Source organism: Anolis carolinensis, chromosome 2, assembly GCF_035594765.1.
Source record: "Anolis carolinensis isolate JA03-04 chromosome 2, rAnoCar3.1.pri, whole genome shotgun sequence".
Taxonomy (NCBI): domain Eukaryota; kingdom Metazoa; phylum Chordata; class Lepidosauria; order Squamata; family Dactyloidae; genus Anolis; species Anolis carolinensis.
Genome location: NC_085842.1, coordinates 142,341,066 through 142,364,564, shown reverse-complemented (window position 1 = coordinate 142,364,564; position 23,499 = coordinate 142,341,066).

The window sequence follows — 23,499 nt, the reverse complement described above, 5'->3', positions numbered from 1 at the left end:
ATCTCTTTTAGCCTGTTTAGAAAACTATTTGGCCCTGCTGTAAAAAATAAAATAAAAAAACAAAGTAGATGTGTGGTCCCTAAGTAAAAACAAACAGCAATCTGGATTTGTGTTTGCATAATAAGAGTTAATGTATTGTTTTTTCTTGTGTTGTTAGAATTGACTCTTTAACCTTATGTATGTTTCAGGATGTTGTTTTTATCATAAGTAGCCACATAACCTCTTAAATGTTGTATGCAGCCTTGAATCTGCATACAACATGTGATAGAAATTCGCAAACATGTATTAATATAATACCTTTTGACAGCAAGCAGAATAGCATCACTATGTACAAACTTCGGATATATCCAGTTCCATTCATCAAGCTAAATATAATAGAAAAGTGGAGTGAGTGAAGAGCAGATGATGCAGAAGTTATGGTATCTTTATAACCACAGTCATGTAGTTGAATGGATAGAAGTGTTTTTTTTTGGCCAAGGATGGTATTGGTAGATCTTTTCTATCAACTTCTCAGAAAACCTCTGCTTCCTGGTGTTGATGACATATTGATGTTCAGGCAATCATCCATCTATCACCATTATTTCAGGCCTACTGACTAAATTCCCCTTCACTAGAATACTGTCATTGAGACCCTCTGAAACCTCTCCCTCACCAACAGTTTTCATGGCTTGATTCTTACAAATAGTTATACAAGGCGCAGGGAAATCCAATTACATCAGATGCTGTAGCAAGAATTTTAGCACCTTTCAAAACACTGGCCTTGATTATCTCTAATAATATAGCCCTCAAGGCAAACTGTCATAGATAGATAGGGATGAATATAGGGTAAACAGGAATCTCATGTCATTTTTTTTTCCCTTCTCCTCTTTCTCCTCCTGTTTTTCCATTTACAGATTCACAAATGTCCATTTGATCTGCAGAACCTTCAATAAACAGGAGCAGAAAGATTATTGTTTTTGATTTGATCAGCAGGATTGACTACATAAAGCAAATATGTATGTACCAGGTTTAAAAATGTTATGATAAAAAAATTAAGAATATCAGTGGATTGGGGAAATGTTCTGACATTTGGCAGGCTTGCAGTTGTAAATGTGGCCTATAAATGAGGCAGGTTTCATGCTGATAGACCTAAAAATGACAGAGAAACAAGCCTCTAAAATTTCCCTGTTGGCACCGATGGACTAAATCTTTCTGGCACTAAAACTAAAACAGAAACCCCTCCTGAATTCGGGAAGCTCCCTAAAAACAGAATGGGGGTGGGGGCGAAAACTGGGCACTGAAAAAGGCATAGGGTTTTCTCGAATTGCACACCTCTGGTTTACATATGCATGTTTATGTGACACAGCAGTGATTTTGCCAGGTCCTCCTCTGAAATGTAGCCCAAAGCACGTGGTATTCAATGACAGTCTCCCATCCAGACACTACTGGGAGAAGGCTGCTTGCTTAGCTTCCAAGATCAGCTGGGATCTGGTGCCTTTAGGGTATTTACATAACAGGTTTATTTAGACCAATGTATATTTTATTAAGGAGTGTTACATCAAATACAATACCTTATTCAGACCAGTCATTTGACCATCTCAGAATGACCACGCATGCAAAACTCTTAAGTGTCTGGATGTCTTTAGGCTTAGGGCTCTGGAGAGGCCCTGCTCTCAGTCCCGCCAGCCTCAGAGGTGTGGCTGGTGGGAACGAGGGACAGGGCCTTCTCGGTGGTGGCTCCCCGGCTGTGAGACACCTTCCCCGGAGATATGCAACCAATTTCAACCTTGTTGGGCTTTAGAAAAGCCCTAAAAATATGGCTGTGTGCCCAGGCTTTTAATCAATAAATGGCAAAGATGACACAGACTGAACTAAGGATAAAGCATGAGGTTTCTCTAGGATGAACGGACCTGATTTTACGTTTTAAATTTATATATTGTAATTTATATTGTATTTTTTAATAGTTTAGTCTTATGTATCGTTTTGATACTGATTTTGTACGGGCATCGAATTGCTGCCATTACTGTAAGCCGCCCTGAGTCCCTTTGGGTGAGAAGGGCAGGATATAAATGTTAGAAATAAATAAAATAAATAAATAAGTAATTGAGTTGAGTCATCATATGATTTCCTTTGCTGCCTCTCAAACCCTCTGGTTCAAATTTCATTAGGGCGCCCTTGAAGGAACAGGGATGTAGTTGCTCTTTCAAGACAATGATATGAATTACACTGAGGACCAAAGGGGGATTTCCTTCTTGCTTTTAAATGGAGGAGAGAGGAAGAGGAAAGGAGAGATTAATACAGACTAAGATGAGTGCAAGACTTTGTAATCTACAATACTCAGAGGAGGGTGGTTATGTCTCTTCAAGACTGCACTTTATTTGTATTGTGTTTTGCATAATAAGGATTGACTGTTGCTTTTAAACACAACTTTATAGAGAGACGTCACCAATGGTAACTAGCAATTGTAACAGAGAACTGTCTTCCAAAGTTTGATTTACTATCTCTGGAAAGAAGGCCACCCTGAAAAGTATATAATAATTTCAAAGGCTGAAGGATAGTCTTTCTTTGTAAGGGTCAAACATGTCAATAATATTGGGATGTAACAGAGATGCAAGGAAAATAATGTTTCCTATATAGGTGTGTATGTATTCATATCATACAAATGTTTGGACTAAGAAACAAAGTAACTCATATTCACTTTTCAAAATTATTTATTTTGTCCAAACAATTCATGATTGTATGCTCCTTGGAGAGACAAAGGGGACTGCAATTTTCAACATGATCATAAGCAAATCTTTAGTAATTTTGAGCATCTTGATAATGAGCATTTTTACCATCACTTCAGAGGCAATCTAAATCAATAATTTCACAACCATGTTTCCTAGATCAATGGATATATGAAGATACTTTGAAATGCTGTCAGCATTAAATGGCCTTTCCCAGGGAGTTCTAGCAATTAAGCATCTTAAAATTCACTTTTTCATTATTCATAAATGAACTAGATGAAAAATTGTACCAGTCAATGTTGTCATTCTGTCCATCCAATTCTCATACAGATAAAATCTTTCTGTTTCATCATATATGGTTTTTCCCCCCTTACCTGTATTTTCTCTTTTTCCCTGAATTTATGTGGATGTTGTCCTCATAAATGCATGTTGCTCTTCTTACAAAACTCCTAAAATATTATTTCTACATACATTTTCAACCTTAAATATTGATTCTGTATTTCAGGAGTTTGTAGGTCTGCATTCAGGTTAAATGAATTTATGCTCCTCTGTGGCTGAGTAAAGTTCAAATCCTCCAGACATTGCCTGAAAAATTACTATTCATAGATGGATTAACCCTACAATACCAGTATAGAAATATATCTAAAGTTTTAGAGCATTCCTTCTGGAATGGAACACTTACAGGCAACACTGGAAAGCCATGATTTCCAGCACAAAAGAACTGTGCTGCCTTTGATCTATCAGGTTTGGTCATTTGTAAACAGCTATTAATTGGCTTTGTCAGGCTGAGATCCTTATCATCTTTCAGTCTAATTTCCCCTGTTCGATACATTTCCTCTGCTATAAAAATATTCATCACCTATCCCTGTCAGCACTGATTAAATCAAATGCTCCTCCTTTCAGCTCCTCTCCCAAGTGCAGTTGTAAAACTGTCAACCCAGTGCTTGACAAGAGCCAGGCCCCACTTCCTTCAAGGCTTTGTCTCTTGAAAGGGGGAAATATTTAGGTGTCATTGGGAGGATGGCTGCTGTGGAAGCCAATGGACCTCAAATGATCCTTTTGACTGGAAGACTGATAAGAAGGGAAGCATTTTCACAGGCAGCAGCTGTGATATTCCTGGTGTTGCTGGGGTTTGGATCCCTTCTTTCCCTCCTTTCAAAGGGCCTCTTCTGAGCCTCCTTCCTGCCTCTCAACACTCTAAATTCTTCTCAGTCGTCTGCTTGCCAACACTTGCAGCCTTAGGAGTGAGGAGATGACAGGAATATCAAACGCCTTGAGAGGAGGCACCCATGAGTCACAGAGGGACAGCAGCTGCTGCATCCATCAAGTGCCCTGAAGCCACTTGCATAAATAAAATATCCAAATGCCTGTAGACCTTGAAGACATTCACTGGTACCAGATTAAAGGGATGCTGTTTTCCTTAACCTCTTTGATCTGCCATACTATAGTATAGCCAGTGGTCATTAAAATCCAATTGTGTGTGTATTAAATCTTCACAAAGGGCATATCTAGATATAGACTGTGTTGGGATTGCATGTGCATCCAATTCAGCATATCGGAATATATGATCCAGTGACTATATAAATTTATTAGTATCTCTCTTTTCATGGTATATTAAGATCGAATACATAGGAAGTTATGGTCCCTCTCTGCAGAAGGTTAAGATATCATGAAAGAGAAGATCAGAGCAATGGTATCCTTGACACACTGAAACCAGTAGCCTCCTTAAACCTGTATGACTGAACTCAGGTTATGCAAAAACTACCAAGAAGAAAAGTGTAGGTCCTTCTTTCAAAGCTATTTTAAAAATATGGAAAGCTGAAAGCTAGGCTAGTTACAATGCTAAACATGTAACAGCTGATGAAAATTGCAGTTTTGCATTTACCTCCCCTTTTCGCAGTAACATTTAGTGGAAGTAAACTTTTATGCACTAATATTTGTTTACTTAATTTATATCCCATCTTTTCCCTAGCATAGAATCCAAACAGGTTCACATCAAATCGAGCACAAAATATAGTAAAACATCTGATACAAAAGGTTTTTTTTAATAATAATAATAATAATAATAATAATAATAATAATAACAATATGCAAACAGGTCTTTTAAAAACACTAGATCACATCAGTTTGAAATACATGAAAGCATAATAAAAAGAGAAAAAGGATAACACACTCCATTGTGCTTCAACTTTTCATTCCCCATGATTCATCTGTATATCTAATTTGGTTTTCAATTTCCCATTCAATGCATTTTAGTTTGTGTCTAGAGTTACTAAACTCTGCCCTCTACAATACTTTTTTTTGTACTTATAACCACCCATTTCTTACTCAAAGATTCTGCTCCCTATGGCTACTGATGGTTGCAATGCTAGTGTGTCCATAAATCCACTCTGGGTTTTACTTAAGAGCTATCCAAGGTCCTGAACAATATCTCCCAAAGAGATTTAGCACTTTTGATAAATCCTGTAAAGTACCAACTATAACCTGGAACAGATTCACTGCCCCTCTGGAATCTAAGCCAACAAACCTTACTACTTCTTTTTTGTACTGGGGCCATAATTTTAAAATTCTTCCCCCCAAAAGAAGTTTGCCTCTGTTTATTCATTGCTAGCAAGCAAGAACTGGAAAAGTGATGTGTTGTTTTGGATGGAAATACTTGGGAGTGCGAAAAGCCTTTTTTCTCCTAAGATTAAGTGTGACTATAAACTAACCATCTACAACTGTGTAATTCTGGTTGCTGTCTGCATTTAGAGAGTTTAATATCACAATTAGAGTCAGCTTCTTCCCTCTGCTAATTTAGGTTGCTGATAGTTCAGTTGTTTTAATTTTCCAAGCTTGATTTTTTTTTTCATTATTATATTTCATTTTTAAGAATGCCATCTGCCTTAAAAGGCTTTAGGCACAAAAGAGGGGATACACATATTTTAGTCAATGAGAGTTAATCTACCAGCTTGGTTTGATGAGGTTTTATGAAGAACTTAAAAGCTTAATCATGATATTGTGATGTTTTCTGTGACCTAACAAAAGCATTATACTAATACTAGCTGTGCCCGGCCACGCGTTGCTGTGGCGAAGTATGGTGGTATGGGAAATAAAGTATTGAGGAATTGGTGGTAGTTAAGGTAAAGGGTTAAGGTTTTCCCCTGACATTAAGTCCAGTCGTGTCTGACTCTGGGGGTTGGTGCTCATCTCCATTTCTAAGCCAAAGAGCCGGCGTTGTCCGTAGACTCCTCCAAGGTCATGTGGCCATTGACATGACTGCATGGAGCGCCATTACCTTCCCGCCGGAGCAGTACCTATTACTCTACTCACACTCTGGGGGTTGGTGCTCAACTCCATTTCTAAGCCAAAGAGCCGGCGTTGTCCGCAGACTCCTCCAAGGTCATGTGGCCATTGACATGACTGCATGGAGCGCCTTTACCTTCCTGCCAGAGCGGTACCTATTGATCTACTCACACTCTGGGGGTTGGTGCTCATCTCCATTTCTAAGCCGAAGAGCCGGCATTGTCCGCAGACTCCTCCAAGGTCATGTGGCCATTGACATGACTGCATGGAGCGCCGTTACCTTCCCGCCGGAGCAGTACCTATTCATCTACTCTCATTTGCATGTTTTCGAACTTCTGGGTTGGCAGAAGCTGGGGCTTTAAATAATCTGTGGAAGAGGCCTAAGTGAAGCCTAACTCTGCCTGTCCCCTGGGCTGAGTTGGTTGCTAGGAGACCAAGTGGGCGGAGCTTAGACTTCTAACTGGCAGCAATTGGATAAAAACAATTATTCCTCTCCCTCTAATTAGGACTTTATTTTTCTTTTCTTTTTGTTGTATCAACCTAGAGCAGTGGATGATGGGTTGTGTTGTCAAATTTTGAGGTTGGGGGGGCCTGTAATTTTGTTGTTTTGTCCGCTGCCCTGATGCCATCACTCTTTTATATATATAGATTAATATATTAGTTGCATGGATCTTTATGATTACTCATTTTGTTTTAGTTTTATGCACAAACAGTATTGTAAAAAAAATGTTTTCTAAACATTTTCTGCCATTTTACTTTCAGTTTGAAAATTAAATGTATAAAATCAAATAATTCTTATATCTCATAGCCTACATTGGTTCTTATTATCCTGCATTACACATTGGTGGAACATGCTTCATAGAACTGGCTGAGCCACCTAAAGCAAGTCTTTTATTTCACTGTATTTTCTTCTCACATATGCTGTCTATGCACATGTGCCCTTACTGTCAATTCACCTCTTAACTTATGGTGGCACCACAGATTTCACAATGTCTTTTTAGGCAAGGAGTACTTGTAGGTGGTTTGCCATTGACCTTCTTTGAAACATAGCCCCAAGCACCTCAAATTCATTGATATTCCTCATCAAAGTATTAACTATGTTTGACTCTGTTTAGCTTTCACATTCAGACAGTATGTACTTCCGTCAGTATTTTGGCTCTATTTCCATACTTTCATTTGGTGAAAAAACCACTGAAGTTGGAAACAGGATGTTCTTGTATGGGGGTACGTCTTCATATAGATAAGGAGTTGCCCTCCATATTTTGGATCACCCAATTATCTCTTCTAGGTTGTACATTTTGGGAGTTGATCCAGATCATCTGGAAAGTAAAAGTTTCCTTGATATACATTCCCTCCAAAATATATCCCAGGACAATATTTATCTTCTCAAGGATAGATCACAAACCTTATCTAGGACAGAATGTTCTGACCAAAACTGAGCAATTTTACTAAAATCATAGGAATGTGCAAAGGCTGTGAGCATATAACTGCGGTGTATCCTCAGATGTTCTTTATCTTTGGTAACAGATCTGAAGAGAGTGAAAAATATGCCTCTTAATTGCCCCTATTTGTGATGGGCATCCCACAGTGGGGAAATGCTGAGAGCTATGGTCCAGCAGACATTTTAGAAAATTAGCAAATTAATGCATGACTGCATTTTTTTAATGGAAACAAATGTGAAAAAGCTCTCCCAAAGAGAAACACAGTGGAACTGTTTGTACTTCCTGGGTGGTCTTCTTTTATTTAATTGTTGCATGATAAATCAATTATGAGGTCTCAGAAGGGGAGCCTTGCAAGATTGTATTTTGTGAATTTTAGTAGATTTTCCAAAGAGCAGCCAGATTTAAAAAACAGCTAAAGCTGCAAGATCAGCAAAATAAAAATAGAGTTTAATCAAGCACTAGCTTGTGTGAAATAACTGCCCGTGTTTAACAGAAGTATTGTGATTTTAGGCAAAAGAATATATGTTCTACCACACTCTAGAGCAGCTATAGGAAAATTGTGTGTTAAGTGCGTCCACAAAGTGATGTTGTTATTTCCAAGCACAACGTCTCACTGAAATCTTTTCAGGGAACCATTGTATGACTTTTCTCTCAGGGTAGTCCACTTGCTTTAAATATTTAAATATTCAAAACCCTTCTCAGAACATTTTGTAAGCCTCCAACACAAGATGCAAACAACTGTAACTAACTAATGGGATAAATAATCCACTTTAACTTTTAGTATGAACTTTAGAAGACCTATCCAAGGGTCTTTCCAGACATGCCCAAAACCTGTGATGGGTTCTGGATTATCCTGAGGCATTCAAAGGATAATCCAGATTAATCTAGAGTAAACCTGGATTTCCAGGTTTATTCCAGGTTAAAAAACACTTGAAAAGGTCTAGTTCAGATCTTTTCAGGTGTTGGGCCTGTGGGGATTGACTCTTGGGGCCACTGAAGATGATTCTGAGGGGCCAATCTCAATTGCCATCCCAGTTCTTCGGGCCTCTTGTGCTGGAGGGTGACAAAATGTTCAGAGAGGCTTTTGAATATTTATACCAATTGTATGTTCCATACAAAGATGGATGGGAGGTAGACCTTGAAATGATGAACCTACCCTGTTTCCGCAAAAATTAGACATCCCCTGAAAATAAGACCTATTAGAGGTTTTGCTGAATTGCTAAATATAAGGCCTATCCCGAAAATAAGACCTAGCAAAGTTTTTGTTTGGAAGCATGCCCACTGAACAGAACACCGAAGCATGCAGGATCGATAAATGTACATACCATAGATTGTTGTACATAGAAATAATGGTAGTAACAAGAAATTCTTTATAGGATTCACAGTTTGTTTGGTTATGCTGATTTGTGATGACAACTACTGTACAATATATGATAAATGTTCATTTTTTGTTCAACAATAAATGTGAATTCTTCTTCATGGAAAAACAAGACATCCCCTGAAAATAAGACCTAGCGCAACTTTGGGAGCAAAAATTAATATAAGACAATGTCTTATTTTTGGGAAAACATGGTATGTGTATGAGATAGGTTAGGGCTTAAAGTTCGCTGTATACTCTGCATTATCCAATCAATCCTCCAGTGCAGTGGTTCTCAAACTGTGCTCCTCCAAATTTTTTGGACTTTGGCTTCTACAATTCCTAACAGCTGATAAAATAGATGGGACTTCTGGGGGCTGAAGTCTAAAACACCTGAGAACCTATGCTCCAATGGATCAGCCCATATGCTGAGATCATCTGCAGATAACTTGCTGCCTCAGTTGGTCAATGGGGACAGAAAGCAGGATCTCTTCAGTAATAACACTTTGAAAGCTCTGCATTCAGTGATTTACCTAGTGCATAGTTTGATATATTTTAAGTGTCAGTCTATGTTCATTGCAGTATAACTGAGTTTAATCTTTCACCATTGGCTATAGGGATGGGAGTTATAGTTTAATAACTTCTGGAAGTCTACTCTCCCTATGTTGGCCTAGGATCAAGAAAGTGTGCTATTATATCAAGTCCATTGATTCATATAGCTCCAAAGCATTACTGCATAATGAAAGTGTTTGTGAAAAGGAGAGTCTTTCCAGAGTTTGAAGACAAGAGTTTTTTCTAGTTCTACTTGGGACTTCTACTCAGTGAAGTCATTGTCTATCTGGTCATTGAAGTTGCTGTTGTGCTTTAAGTTTTCCATTAACTTTTAGTACTACTGCTTCTTCATTGGGGATTTCGTAGTAGGAATTTGTAACTGTTTTTTTTTTAAAATTTAAGCTTTGTTATTATGAATTCCCTTATGGTATAATATGAAAAGATAACATATATAAATTTTAAATACTGTACATTGACTTTCTCTCTCTCTCTCTCTAGATATAGATATAAATATAGATATATCTCCTGTTTCTGAAGGATCCTGGGTCCCGGAGGATGTCATTCATCCTGTTCTGGAAAGGTTTGTACTCTGTATGAAAGACCAGGGCTCATTCACACTGCCAATTAGAATCATAGAATCATAGAATCATAGAATAGTAGAGTTGGAAGAGACCTCATGGGCCATCCAGTCCAACCCCATTCTGCCAAGAAGCAGGAAATTGCATTCAAAGCACCCCTGACAGATGGCCATCCAGCCTCTGTTTAAAAGCCTCCAAAGAAGGAGCCTCCACCACAGTCCGGGGGAGAGAGTTCCACTGCCGAACAGCCCCCACAGTGAGGAAGTTCTTCCTGATGTTCAGGTGGAATCTCCTTTCCTGTAGTTTGAAGCCATTGTTCCGCATCCTAGTCTGCAGGGCAGCAGAAAACAAGCTTGCTCCCTACTCCCTATGACTTCCCCTCATATATTTGTAAATGGCTATCATGTCTCCTCAAATTTCTCTTCTGCAGGCTAAACATACCCAGCTCTTTAAGCCCCTCCTCATAGGGCTTGTTCTCCAGACCTTTGATCATTTTAGTTGCCCTCCTCTGGACGCTTTCCAGTTTGTCAACATCTCCCTTCAACTGTGGTGCCCAGAATTGGACACAGTATTCCAGGTGTGGTCTGACCAAGGCAGAATAGAGGGGTAGTATGATTTCCCTGGATCTAGATGCTATACCTCTATTGATGCAGGCCAAAATCCCGTTGGCTTTCTTAGCAGCCGCATCACATTGCTGGCTCATGTTTAATTTGTTGTCCACAAGGACTCCAAGGTCTTTTTCACATGTACTGCTGTCTAGCCAGGTGTCCCCCGTTCTGTATCTTTGCATTCCATTTTTTCTGCCGAAGTGAAGTATCTTGCATTTGTCCCTGTTGAACTTTATTTTGTTAGTTTCGGCCCATCTCTCTAGTCTGTTAAGATCGCTTTGAATTCTGCTCCTTTCTTCTGGAGTGTTGGCTATCCCTCCCAGTTTGGTGTCATCTGCAAACTTGATGATCATGCCTTCTAACCCTTCATCTAAGTCGTTAATAAAGTTGTTAAACAGAACCGGGCCCAGGATGGAACCCTGCGGCACTTCACTCATGACTTCTTTCCAAGATAGGGAGGAGGGAGCAAGCTTGTTTGCCGCTGCCCTGCAGACTAGGACACGGAACAATGGCTTCAAACTACAGGAAAGGAGATTCCACCTGAACATCAGGAAGAACTTCCTCACTGTGAGAGCTGTTCGACAGTGGAACTCTCTCCCCCGGGCCGTGGTAGAGGCTCCTTCTTTGGAGGCTTTTAAACAGAGGCTGGATGGCCATCTGTCGGGGGTGCTTTGAATGCGATTTCCTGCTTCTTAGCAGGGGGTTGGACTGGATGGCCCATGATGTCTCTTCCAACTCTACTATTCTATGATTCTATGATTCTATGATTCTAAGATGAAGATGACGTATTGGTGAGCACCCTTTGGGTTCGTTCGCTTAGCCAATTACAGATCCACCTAACCGTAGTTTTGTCTAGCCCACATTTTACTAGTTTGTTTGCCAGAAGGTCGTTGGGGACTTTGTCGGAGGCCTTACTGAAATCTAGGTACGCTATATCCACGGCATTCCCTGTATTGACCCAGCTTGTAACTCTATCGAAAAAAGAGATCAGATTAGTCTGGCATGACTTGTTTTTGGTAAATTCGTGTTGACTATTAGCAATGACTGCATTTGTTTCTAAGTGTTTGCAGACCACTTTCTTAATGATCTTTTCCAGAATCTTGCCTGGTATCGATGTGAGGCTGACCGGACGGTAATTGTTTGGTCGTTCTTTTTTCCCTTCTTGAAGATAGGGACCACATTTGCCCTCCTCCAATCTTCTGAGACTTCTCCCATTCTCCAAGAACTCTCAAATATGATTGCCAGTGGTTCTGAAATAACTTCTGCTAGTTCCTTCAGTACTCTTGGATGTAGTTGATCTGGCCCTGGCAACTTGAATTCATTTAGAGTGGCCAGGTTTTCCTGGACAACTTGTTTCCCTATTTCTGGTTGGATTTTCCCCAATCCTTCATCCATTTCATGTTGCTGAGGTTGAAGATGGCTTTCTTTTTGTGAGAAGATCGAGGCAAAGAAGGCATTAAGCAGTTCTGCCTTTTCCCTATCCCCTGTCGCCATCACCCCATCGTCTCCTCGCATTATAATTATAATGAAATGACTCAACTTGAACTGCTATAGAATCTTGGGTCTTTAGGAAACTTTGTTTATAATTATTACACAGGAAGATATCTTTTTTCAGCCAATTACAAATCCCAGAATTTCATAGGATGTTGCCATCTTAGTTAAGGTAGAATTAGAGATCTATAACTATATTGTAGAAACAGTTCCCAGATCAGGAGTTGTGTGTTCTACACTGCACACCTTTTCCAAACATATCAGTGACAGATGATAGCTTTTATCTCCTTTGACTAGATTCAAGTGATTTCCCTGACTTTTCTTGTTAAGGATGGTCTTAGAACCAAGTACCTGAACATATATTTGAGGTCATAATGGGCCAGGCACTATGTTTGATTTCAGCTCTTGAGAGAAAAAATGGCTGTTTCTATAACCCTACCCTTCATATTTGTGCATTTTCCTAATTTCTATTTCATGAACATTGGTTATGGGTTTTTATATATTTATATATCATTGTACTTCATAATTTCTTTGTAATAGAAGAGGCTTCTGACCATAGAGAACCATACCAATGATGAGCATTTTGCTATGGTAGGCAGCCATCTGTTTATGTCTTTCACTGGCATAATCTCTTTCAAGTATACATATTTGCACAAATATGTGCAAACTCATAAAATATTGCCATGCTGAGTCTCCTACAACTGTAAGACTACAGCCCCATTTTATGCAGAGCAAACTGAAGTTTCCCAAGAACCAGAGTGAGCAAGCAAATAATAATTCTTTGTGATAGAAAATGAATTCAGAATTCGAAGCAAAAGCAAGTTCCATTATCTCACTGCAGCAAAGCTAATCCCTTGGCATATTTGTAAGTGCAGCCCAGACAACTTTTTAAAATATATTTCTCATGTCAAGGGAAAAAAGGCAACTGGTCTAACAATAACATTAATGCACACAGCAAGATAGTATAAAATATTGATAACCCCAAAAGGAATGATGCAGCCCAAGTCCAAAGAACAGAACTATTTATTCTCAACATGACAAACATCATTTTATGTCCTGTTTCTTTTATTATTTTTTTCCAGCTTTGAAAAATAAATGTTGGTTTACCCTTTCTTGCCATGGCTAGGTGCCCTCCTGAAAGACTAGATTAGAACTCCCACCATTCCAACCATCATGGCCATTGAGTCTGTTGGATGGGGACAGCGGGAGCTGAAATCCATCACATCAGAATGTATTCTGGTTGGGGACATCTGCTATCCACATTCTTCCTGGTACAGGATTGTGATGGTAGGAAGCAGCAAGTTCTCCCTTATGCTGTACATTGTACAAAATACCACATGAAACATATTTGTATTCCTGCTTGAGCTATCTGGTGGGCTGGCTATTCATAGAAATATGGGCCCTTGAGATATCATGGCTGTCCTCAAGGCACTGAGAGCTTACAAATGTTTATTGCAGACAGGGGGCGAATAGAGAAATGATGCTCCTGTCTCCATATGCAATGTCTTCTGACTTAAGGGTAGTTTTTTTTTCCATAGGTTTTCCTGTTCTACATAGTTTCTGCAGTTTTTCCTCCACTAAGGGAATCTTCTGAAGCCAGACTTGAAGCAACAAAATCCACCTTGAAAAACAACTCTGTCTTGGCTGATTCTCTGTCCCCACTACATCTCTAATTCATCTTCACTTCCAATTTTCCTGTTCTGGTCACTACTCAAACCATCCTTCCCAGCTCCTCAAACATCCTCAAATGTTTTAAGTATAATGGTCCTGTGGTCCATAAACATTATGTGAATACTGCCTTATTGTCTTGTCCCATGTGATGATCAGAGCAAGGCTTAGGCTCCAACTCATGGGGAGATCCCAGCAAATCTTCAGATTGAATTTCTTTCAGAGTCTTTTCACATGATATACAGTAGAGTCTCACTTATCCAACATAAACAGGCCGGCAGAAAGTTGGATAAGTGAATATGTTGGATAATAAGGAGAGATTAAGGAGAAACCTGTTAAACATCAAATTAGGTTATGATTTTACAAATTAAGCACAAAAACATCATGTTATACAACAAATTTGGCAGAAAAAGTAGTTCAATATGCAGTAATGCTACGTAGTAATTACTGTATTTACAAATTTAGCACTAAAATATCACAATGTATTGAAAACATTGACCACAAAAATGTGTTGGATAATCCAGAATGTTGGATAAGTGAATGTTGGGTGAGTGAGACTCTACTGTACTTACAAGACTTTAACTGCCAAGACTGTATCCTATGGAATTATGTCCTTCACAGTTTGGTGAGGCTGTAGAAGATCTCTTTGGCTGAAAATGCAAAGTACCCTTCCATAACCTGCAAATGTCAGGACAGTTAAAGTGCAATCATAGTGTTATAAATTGTGTAGTGTGAAAGGGATGAACATTTGAGAGAGCACCTTGGAGAGCTCTAGGTAGCACTCAAGTTGGATGGATATGCATACAAGCAAACTTTCATATTCCTTCAGAAGAAGCCATCCTAGATCAAGGATACTTCTATATCAGTGGTTCCCAACCTTTGGGCCTCCAGGTGTTTTGGACTTCAGCTCCCACAGTTTCTAACAGCTGGCAAGATGGCTGGGATTTCTGGAAGTTGAAGTCCAAAACACCTGGAGGCCCAAAGATTGGGAACCACTGTTCTATATGGATGCCTTCTCTTATTGCTCACAGTCAAATAGTACTGTGCTTTCTTTATGTTTGGAGATTATGGGGTGGGGGAAGAGTGGTGGGATTTCCTTAAACTGGTGTGAAGATTAATTCACCATGCATTGTATCACACTGTACCTTTGTTTGCTGTTATTGCAGTTTTTGGAAAAAAAAGTAGTACTAAAATATATTATCAATAGAAAAATGAAGGGGAGCATTTTAGATGCAACCTTTCCAAAATATGGGTAAACAAAGGGATAATATAACACATTTAAAACTGACAGAAATATATGTAGCATAAACTTTCTTAAACTAAGTCTACTTATCTGATTCATCAGCTTAATCAGAAGCCTCTTATGAAGCAGTCTACAAAAATTCATATACAGTAGAGTCTCACTTATCCAACGTAAACGGGCCGGCAGAACGTTGGATAAGTGAATATTTTGGATAATAAGGAGAGATTAAGGAAAAGCCTATTAAACATTACATTAGGTTATGATTTTACAAATTAAGCACCAAAACATCATGTTATACAACAAATTTGACAGAAAAAGTAGTTCAATAGGCAGTAATGCTATGTATTAATTACTGTATTTACAAATTTAGCACCAAAATATCACGATGTGTTGAAAACATTGACTACAAAAATGCATTGGATAATCCAGAAGGTTGGATAAGCGAGTGTTGGATAAGTGAGACTCTACTGTACATTCTTTCAGTTTCCAAGATGCAACAAGATCTCTCTGTATAGTAATGCAGACTAATACAGTAATGTTCTTCAATTCTTCCAAAATATCATTTACCATACCATATTTACTTGAGTCTAATGTGCATCTTTTTTGGCTAAAATTTTGGCCAAAATTAGGATGCACATTAGTATGGAGTATTACAGTACTCTAAGTGCCCAGCCAAACGAAAAAGGAAACTTGCTACAGAAGTGCCAGGAGGCTTGCAGACAGGGAGCAGCCATGGGGAAAAGAGGAGGAAAGACAATGAGAAGGAAGCTACTTGCTTTTAAAAGTCTTTCTGCCTTTCTGCCCCAAGGTTAGACACTACTGAAGGCTTTGTCAATGTACCTAGGAAGCCAAAGAGAGGACTTGGGAGGTGTGGAAGAAGCCGGGCCCTGGAGTTGGGGGGGGGGGGGAGGGGGACAAAAGCAGCAGCTGTTGCAAGACCAGGATCACAAAGTGATTTTTTGCAGCCCCTTGTCTGAAGTAAAACCTCCACCAACTAGTCTTCCTTTCAAACATTAGTTAGCACTGAGCCTGCTTAGTTTCCAAGATCAGATAGGGCCTTCTTCATCCCAATTTAAACCCTTCAGAATTCTGGGGCTTGTAGCTCAGTGAGTCCCATGCTGTACATCTGGCTGAGAATAGGAAAAGCTCCTCCCTAAATTATAAGCTCCAGAATTCTGCTGGAGACAACCACAGGATTCAAAGCATTCACAGACTAAATCTTTTTTTTTTTTTTGGAGGATGATTACCTTTGGAGAATTTAGTCCCATAATTCCTTCCAGTAAGTCAGAGAAGTTTTTCCATGAGATTTACTTGTCATTCCCTTTTTCAGCTGTAAGTAGATTTGGGGACTAAGTCTAGAACCCCAGCATAGCCCTTTTAGGATGAATTTATAATGCATAATTAATGTAGTTTGACACGACTTTTAATTGCCATTGATTAGAACTATATCATCCAGAGAGTTATAGTTTGGTGAGACACAGCACTCTTTGGCAGAGAAGGCTAAAGACCTTGTAAACTACTGCCCCCATGATTCCATAGCACTGAGCCATAGGAGTGAAAGTGGTGTCAGACTGCATTGCTTCCAGGGTAGATTCAGCCAAGGACTTTGAAATCACCCAGGATGCACCTATCCTGTAAGAATTTATGTTTGATACACAGAGAATACCATGATTCAGGGTATGGGATCCTGGAATTTGTAGTTTGGGCGGCAGTTTTCTTTGACAAAGAAGGCTAAAGAGCTCTAGAACTACAACTCCCAGGATTCCATAGTATTGAGCCAGGGCAATTAAAATGGTGTCAAGCTGCATTCATTCTACACAGCATAGATTTACTCAAGAAAGCTGAGGCAGGATAAAAAGGAGAGGCTTTTTGAGGGAAGGGATATCTATTGCTCTGGTTTTCCTTACTGTTGCTGAAATACTTTGGTTTTTAACGAAGCAATTCAAAGCATGCAGCAATTTTAATGAACATTTCTTTGCCAAATTACAAAGAGTGCACTTTTGCCATTTGCCAGCAAATGTGTTTTTTGGTTTCAGGGTTTTGAAAATTGAGGTGCGCATTACATTTGATGGCACACTAGATTTAAATAAATATGGGTAATTAGTTCATTACTATAAGTACCAATTGCTAAATATATTTTGATTACTATTCTGTTTAATCTTGCTCTCATTCAAATCTAGGAGCCCAGTGTATGTCCTATATATGTAATAATTGAGAAACAGTTTTATCTTATCTGGAATACTTTATAGGCCTTTAAAAGGTAGAAGCTATTATCCTACCTGCTATAATAAGGCTGCATACCCATTGTGCTTTTTGTCCACAAATGTCATGGTTTGGCCCAGTTTAAACATTGTTCAACCTTTTTTTCATAAGCCTCAGTGAATGTAACTAATTCACAAGGTGGTGACCCCACAACATAAGGCATTTTGTGTTCTGCCATTCAGCAAGATTGAATCTGTAATTGAACAGTTTGGCATTGATCTACCAAAGACCAGAGCATCTGTCATTGATACTGACAACTTGAGGAGCCAGCTAAGGGGGGAAGTACAGGGTGACCATGCACAAAATGCCTTATGTTGTGGTATCTCCATATTGTGAATGACTGAGGCTAGCTGCTGTTTGTGCATGAGGAGAGGCATCTTTCAGTAATCATTAAAATCTCTATGCCCCACCCTTTCAAGTGGTAGGGGTTTCATTCATGAGTGAGTCGTGGTTGCAGAGATATAACCATTTCAAATTGGATCCATCTTTTTGAAACACCCTGTACTAGGACCTGACTGTTTTCATCTCATCCATTTTTCTTAAATGTTCCTTCACTACTGTTATTCTTTCCTTCTTCCCCATACACATCCTCCCACCCTCCCACACATCTAGCAATCACATTCATCTCTGGCTATAAAAAGCTCTTTAAATAATGTATAATTTAAGGCTCTTTTATACTCTTCCATGCCATCAATTATGCATACCTGATGCTGGAAGTATTTGTTAATATTCCTTTGTTGTTGCTATTATTGGTGCCTTTTTTCTTCAACCTTTTAGTTGCTTTTTGCATGTAGTACTTGGGAAGAAACTGAAAATATAGCTCCAATTTGATGTAGAATAAAGTAATATAAAGGTGAGATGGCACTGTCAACGAAGAAAGTATGACTTTAATAGCCTCTTTTATGACTGGAATCATAAATTAATTGAAAGGTGATACCCATGTTCAGAAAAAAGGATGGGTGTACTTCTCCAATGACTGAAAAGAATTGGCTCACAAATGACTACAGAATGGTAGTAGGGAGATTTGAATACTCTTCTGCACATAAAGTGAATCTCCCCAAACACGGAAAACTGCCAGGGAGCAATCTTTTCCTTTCTGATATGTTTGCTTCCAAGATTTGAGTGACTTATGACATCGTAAATAATAATAAATAATAACTTTATTTTTGTAACCCGCCTCCATCTGCCCGAAGGGACTCGGGGCAGCTTACATATGGCACAAGGTGCCTAAAACAACACATAAAATAAACACACAGTACAATACAAAATAAAACCACTAGTATATAACAACAATTTGAACTCAGAACATCGCCCTATAACCTATAGTGTCATAAAGCATTCAGTAATACAATATCTTACCTGCATTCAGACATTGGTGTCAGAAGCTCCTTTTTGCTGACTCTGAAAGCAAAAGGGAACACATGGTCTTCTATTGGCATTCCTCTGCTCTTAGAAAGGAACCCTTCTGGGAAATAAACATTTTCAATCACACACAACCTACATTACGTGTGTTCGGAGCCGAGAACAGATGGTGCCTGCAAACAAAAGTATGCCAGCTTTTTCAAGAAAGAGAGACAATTGACAAATTTTAAGGGGACACAAAAGATACGCCTATGTGCATACAACCTTTTCGTTTCAGAAACCAGTTTGACAAGGAGTGGGGGTAATGTGGATTATTAACCCTTAACAGCTGATCAATGAATAATCTATAAGCATCCATGAAGTTCTAGCAAAGTTCATGATATAAAATGCTACAGGATATGGGAAGATTTCTGCAAGAAGAACTCCAATCCAACCAATTGGTGGATATATCTGATCATTGCTATATTAGTGGTTCAACCTCTATCTGAAGTGGTTCAAAATGTGCATCATCCCAAGCCATATAATTCTAAAATGTAAGCTAGGATTCTGTCATAACAAGACACTCATGAAACTTCTGTTTGCCTGGGTGAACTTGCTTTCTTCTTCATTTTGCAAGGATGCATCCCAGACTTCCTTATAACAAGCACTTCTTGGCTTTTAGAGAAAGGCTGAGATGCATACTTGGGCCAAATGACCTGGTTGTTGGACACTAGTTGCATGCAGAGGCGGTTCAACCACCAGGCCAACTAGGCAGTTGCCTGTGGTGCCATCTTGATGGGGGCTCCATTGAGGCAACTCCTGTCTCCTGCGGCCTGCCTCTGCCACCGCGCCTCCCTCTGCAAGGAAGGAGCTGAGGTCACTGCTTTGGGGAGGAGAGAAGCAGCGCTTCTCTGCTCCACAAAGCCTCTAATGCCTTCCTTCTCGCCAGGAAGGCGTTTGGGGCTTTGCAGAGCAGAGAAGCTGCTGAACGCCTTCCTGACAAGGCCGCCTTGCCAGGAAGGTGTTCGGTGGTTTGGCGCTTCTCTGCTCCCCAAAGTGATGACCTTGCCAGGAAGGGCTCACCAGGAAGGCGTTCGGGGTTTTAGGGAGCAGAGAAGCGCCAAACGCTTTCCTGCCGAGAACGAAGGCATTCACTACTTTACCTTGCCAGGAAGGCATTCGGGGCTTTGGGGAGCAGAGAAGTGCTGCTTCTCTGCTCCCCAAACTGCTGAATGTCTTCCTGGAGAGGCCTTCCTGGTGAGAGAAGGCTTCTCCAGGAAGCTAGGCATTCCTGGCAAGGCCTTCCCCTTCCGCCCAGCACTCCGGTGAGCACCGGGCGGCCCAGCACTCACCGGGTGGCCCAGCGCTGGGCCTCCCAGTACCCGCGCCGGGCCTCCCGGTGTCCGAGCCGGGCCTTCCGGTGTCCGCGCCTGGCCTTCCGGTGTCCGCGCCTGGCCTTCCGGTTCCCCTCACTGGGCCCGCCTTTGGGGGCCTTCAGAGATTGTGAGGTAAGTGGGATTTATATATCTGTAGAAGGTCCAGGGTGGGATAAAGAACTCTAATTAATCACCTTGATTAGCATTTAATGACCCTGTGGCTTCAAGGCCTGGCTTCTTCTTGCCTGGGAGAATCTTTTTTTGGGAGGTGTTAGCTGTCCCTGATTGTTTACTGTCTGGATTTCTCCTGTTTTCAGAGCGTTGTTTTTTTTTAAATACTGGGGGCTATCTGGATTATCTAAGTCCACACTGCCCTATATCCCTGTTCAATGTTTGGTGCTAAATTCGCAAATATAGTAATTCCTATATAACATTACCATGTATTGAACTGCTTTTTTGTTGATTTGTTGTAAAACATTATGTTTTGGTGCTTAATTTGTAAAATCTTAATGTAATTTGATGTTTAATAGGTGTTTCCTTAATCCCTCCTTATTATCCAACGTTTTTGCTTATCCAACGCTTTTATTTTTCAGTGATTGGTTGGGGGGGCGGGGGCGCCAAAATTCTGTTCGCCTACACTTGAAGAATACCTAGGGCCAGCTCTGGTTGCATGTCAAAGCACACTCTGCCTCATTTCCCCCATGAGTTGTAACCAGATGAAAGAAGTGCTTGCCTTTTCATTCCTTTGCCATCCAGTTTCATGGCAGTTCATAGGCTTATGATCCCAACAACTTTGCATGAGCACTCTTCTTCAGGAAAGGCAGAATTCCTCCTTGCTCACAAACTGTTTAAGTTACTCAAACACTTTCCCTTTTTGAAAGGTACATGCTGTACTGACCATTCAGCCCTGATGCACTCCAGAGCTTCTCAGTTTATAAGTGAACAGCTGAGCCACAACTTGGATTTCTGCCAGGCATTGGTCCAGATTTTGTTCTGGCTGATTGTAGCTTTTTTGGATAATTAGTTGGCTTTTAAAGATGACAGTTATTTTAAAAAATTGATTACTCACACTGATTAATCTCTTAAAAAATGAATTCCTTATCCAAAACTTTGGAGCGGAAACACCTCCACATCTTCTCACGATGCTCAAAGTTTGTCACACCATCAATTAACTGCAGTAGCACCAGGAGCTCTTTTGATGGGGATAGCTACTCAACTGCAAGTAGAATAGGCAAGATGCTTCAGTCTATGGTTTCATATCACATACTGAGCAGCTATTAGAACATATTGGCATTTTGTCACACTCAACTAAGACCGAATTCTAATCAGTGACCTGAGGAGTGAAAGGTTCCTTACTTCATTAAAACCTCCTGAATTAGCCAGTCTTGGAGAGACATAGACTGTTAAGTAATCATTTGATTTCTCTGAGATTCTCCCTCTCCTCCTCTCCTCCCCTCTCCCTCTCTCTCTCTCACACACACAAGCCTTGCCTGCCACTACATCCAGCATTCAGTTTCAGTTTTGTTGTACAACTCAGGCAGCACCCAAAGCCATCTCATAATAATGGTTTAGCCAGTGACAGGGCCATCTGTTTTGAAAAATGGACCAAGCTGTTAAAAATGTCTTTCTTTGTAGGACCTAGGCATTATAGAACCCAAAGAGGCATCGAAGTCCAGGACTTTGAACATGCCTTCCACAACTGTCTCTTTATTGCAGATTATTAAAGCCGTTTTTTCCCCAGTAGCAACACTTTACTAATATTTCACTTGGGTCAAAGCACTGCATTTCTTCCTGCACTTTTCCCTGATGTAGAAAGCCCAGCTGCTTTCTCATGAACTGAGTGGGAGGACTGAGGTACCTATCTCCAGAAAAGGAGAAGGAACCTTTTTTGGTCCACAAGCTTCCCACCTATACTGACCTCCTCAGTGTTATTATTAGAGGTGTGCGACTCAACAAAATTATGTGCCATTTTGGTCCCATTTTTGGCTGCCCCCCCCCCCCCCAATTCTGTTTACCGGGAACATCCCAAAATCAGGAGAGAGGTGCCATTTTCAGTCCAATAAGATTTGGTCCATTGGCACCAATGGGAGAACTTTAGATGCTCTTTTCTCTGTCATTTTTATGCTTATCAGGATGAAACATATCTTTAATTGTGGGCCAGATTTACAACTACAACTCTGCCACATTTCAGAACGTTTCACTAATCCACTTATTTTTTTTGAAATTTTAAAAAATGTTTTTACCATAATTTTTTTTCCAGTTTCCAGTGGGGCCCTCTCTGGAGGAGAGGCCTAGGGAAGCCTTTCCCATCTTTTTCTCTTTTTCTCCCTCTCTCTTTCTGGCCTTATTTGCCTCAAGCGGGTGCTCTTCCGTGGGTAGGGGGTGGGGGATTTAGGAAGGGATGGAGGAGGCTGTTGCCAGGCATCCTCTCTTGCCTGATTTGTGAGGCTGTCACATGCCACCTCTGTCATAGGTAGAGTGCCGCTCAGCCCCATCGCCCTCATTAGCTGAAAGATCTAACTGTCATGATCTGTTTCAGCTGAGCCTTCAGCTGGGTCCTGCCCAGTCCATTTTTGACAGTGCGACAGCCAGATCATCTAATTTTCCCAAATCCAGAATCACTGAATGGAATTGTGCACACCCCTAGTTATTATTTCTTGGGGAATATCTGAACAAACAAGCCACATTCTCTTCTCCATTGAGGAGCTGCTATGGAATATGTCTATATGGGCTTTAAAAATCATACTCACCACATAAGTGTTCTGATCCTGACACATGGTGTTCATAACAATTCATTTGCAATGCATTTTCTTGGGCTTTAATCAGTTTCAAAAAAACCCTCGCCTTTTACCTCAAAAATTTACAGGTATTCTAGATATTAGGCATATGGCCTGCCCTCCAATTGGCATCAGTTTGCTTTGTTGTTGGGGGAAGATGTAGTGGTGGTGGAACTAGTTGGTGGGAGAGGAACATTTCTGCCAGGAAGCAATTCTTTCCAGGGTTGAATTTTGATTTCTTAAAGGAGATTTGCAAATACATACAAATCTGTATCAATGCAACTCTGTTTAACATAAATATTTTATTTCTATGCATATGTCCACTGCCGTATGGCTGAAAATAATGTGAATTTGGACCATTCTCTACCAATGAAGTGAGTTCACCAGGGAAAAATGTAAGGTCGGTTAGGGCAATCCCACTACAGTGTTTGTGATATGTGTAGAGTTAATAGATCACTGTAGAACCATTGTGGACCAGGGAAATCCAGTGCAAACTAATTGTTCCCATCATTGTAGTCAAGCCCTGAAACAAATAACAGAGCAAGAGCCAACCTATACCGATATTTCTCAGCATGAAGAACATCCAAAACCAGCAGCCATTATAGCCAAGGGCATTGTTGTATAAAGATGTATAAATTAAATATAAATGTAGTAGCCCCAATAATCTGAAGAACATATTGTATTTCATCTCAAAGAAGCATATTATTGGGTGATCAATACAAAACCTTAGATAGATGGGTGATTTTCAAAAAAAAATCACATCTGACGAGTTTGTTCTGGATCTCAGATGGATGCTATTAATCAAGAAAAATGT